The 2603-nt window shown below is 44.2% G+C and overlaps 1 long non-coding RNA gene across 1 annotated transcript; it reads left to right on the top strand.

The window, feature by feature from the left end:
* The first annotated feature begins 1098 nt into the window (after positions 1-1098).
* LOC147113907 (uncharacterized) lies at positions 1099-2286 on the top strand. Its single transcript, XR_015079150.1, has 2 exons — positions 1099-1944; positions 2055-2286. It is a non-coding gene; the product is annotated as an uncharacterized LOC147113907 (long non-coding RNA).
* The last annotated feature ends 317 nt before the right edge of the window (positions 2287-2603 follow it).

The raw sequence follows: 2603 nt of genomic DNA, 5'->3' as shown, positions 1-2603 counted from the left end.
GAAGTGACTTTATCTGCCAATATCAGGTAATGTAGCATTGCCCAAGGTCAATCAGAACACTTGTTGTTGTAATTTGCTATTTGGCTATGACAGCAGCCCTCCCATGTATTTGGATAATGGAAGAATAATCCAGTGGTTCTCAAACTGGGGTCCATGCAGACAGGACAGTAAACAACAGAGGGGGAGGAAAAAACCCTGAAACACTCAGCGGCTATGCAGTGAGTAGGAGGCGGTGGAGGGCTACACCTGAAACAGTGCCAGTGTTCCCAACAGGAGCCATTGAGCCTAATCCCACTCCAGGAAGAGCAGGAAGGTGTTGTGTGGTGATGTATTCAACAAGCATGTTGCTGAACCTGTAGGGTTACCTTTCAGCTGAAGTGAAGATAAAAGTTTTCACATCACCAATCACATCAATGTTCACTGGGGGTTATAGCGACTCCTGTCTCCATGGGAACATGTTTTTGATTTTTTTCCCCCCAAAATTTACCTCTGGTTGGCAGCTGCAGGGACTGCCTTGCATAGTATTTGTGTTGGGCACCAGGCGAAGGGTGGTAATAACTGGTAGGATTTTTTTAAAGTTTTTTGTAAAGCATTTTCAGATGCAATAATATAGTTTTTGTAAAGAGCTATGACTGGTTAGAGATTAAATAAAGCCACTAATGAGGTTTACTAAACCAAAAAATAGCCTAACATGATTTCTTACCAAACCTCATGATTTTTAAGAGTTTGTCTCACAATTTGTGAGACAGTGGGGTTGGTATTACTGGTTCCCTCAGTTGGTGATAATGAGCTTCAGCTAGGGTTGCCAACCCACCAGGATTGTCCTGGAGTCTCCCGGAATTAAAGACTATTCTCCAGGGCACTGCTGCGAGCAACCCAGGAGGTAAATCACAGGGACAATAAAAAATTGTGGTTTTTAAAAACAATTCTTTGAACACTTTTGTTTACTAGTTGTAAAAATATTAAACATGGAAAAAAAAGGCTGTTTGGCTGAAGAGTTTAATCGCTTTCCAATTGGCATGGGAAGGTGGTGCCCCGTGAGTAGGGACATGCTGGGCGACCAATGGCAGGAGTGGGGGGAGGGGAGGAGTGGGCAGTTGGAGGCAGGCAGTCACATGATGACACCTCCAGGAATACAACCAACCAGAGTTGGCAACCCTATCTTCAGCAGGAACTATTTGCCATTCTGCAACCCAATCAAGGTAGGCACTCTATATATGGATATATGAGTGTGTGTTTGCCTACCCAGACTCCAGCAAATATCTTCCAGTCGCTGTCATCTTAGTTCATCATATGACAGACATCTGTCTTTAACTCAGTGGGAGGACCTGCTCATGACAGCTTGCTATGTGGCAGTCACCTTAATATTCCAGGTTTCCACTTTGTAAGACATTGAATGTGCACTAATATAGTCAGTAACTCACTCTACCATTGTACGGTGAGTTTGTTACTTCAACGTCTCAATAATCATTGCATTGATGACATGAACTAGTTAGTTATTGTTCCGCGTTTGTTCAGCCAGGAACTTCCTCATGTGGTTCTCCCAATTAAACTGCCGTAACTTCGGCGGAAACCCGAATCGACGCGAGCAGGGTTTCCGCCGATCTTTCGCCTAATTTACCACGTCCGATCGGAAGAATTCCCGGTGGTAAACTGTTGTACAGCTTGTACACAGCTCAGGGTGAATTTACTCGGGGCTTCTCCCGACGGGCGTAAACGGGGTTTCCGACGCATTTACGGCGGCGGAGCTGGAGAAACCCAGAGGAGATTCACCCCAGCCCCGCTCGTTTCGTTTCCTAATGTTTGCGATGGGCTTAGGCACAAGGGTTGTATTTTGGACTCGGCTTCGTTGTGTCTCTTCTGCACAGCCTGGGCTTTGCTCGGGCTCTGTCTCTCACCACAGTTCCCCGGTTGCGGCTTTGCTGGAACAGCCTTCCCAGAACTGTGAGTGGTTTTCTTCAGCTTTCAACAGTCACTTTATCGTCATTTTCATAAACGCCATCTAAGTATAGGCGCAAAACTGGTTTAGTTTTCTTGTATGTATTCCAAAACAGGACATACTGTACTTTACAGCTCATAGTGAAAGGCGGTCCCGCAATAACCATCTTCAGCTCTCACGAAGATGAGTCATGCACCCAGAGGAATGGACATCACGGCTGCACGATTCACATTGAAGCTGCACTAGATAGCAACTGAGGAGTCGACAAAAATAGCTTGCATGAGAAACATGTTTAAAATGGACAAGTAAGACACAAATAGCTACAATAAAAACATGCAACAAATCATTCCAGTTTGTTGAACTGCAATATGTGCAATAGGTCTTCGAATATATTTAGGCAGACTTTTTCTTTCTAAAATAAGATTCTCCCGCATTTTTTCTGCAAAATCGTCGAAGAGACTTCCTTTTATCTATTGAGGAAGTAAGAAGAGTGAGCATTTGAAACCTGTACTCTACGTGTATCATCCATCATTCTGTATGTACGTCTGTGTGTCACTGCGCGAAATCTTCAGAGGGAGAAAATCTGGAGGAAAACATTTTTGACCTTCAGTGTTTTTCAGTAAAACTGGAACAATGCAAAACCCTCACGTTAGGCATTCGTTTT

Source organism: Somniosus microcephalus, chromosome 8, assembly GCF_052327205.1.
Source record: "Somniosus microcephalus isolate GS21.2 chromosome 8, FLI_Smic_1.0, whole genome shotgun sequence".
Taxonomy (NCBI): Eukaryota; Metazoa; Chordata; class Chondrichthyes; order Squaliformes; family Somniosidae; genus Somniosus; species Somniosus microcephalus.
The sequence above is the reverse complement of the archived record's forward strand: the minus strand, read 5'-3'. Positions and strand labels throughout refer to the sequence as shown.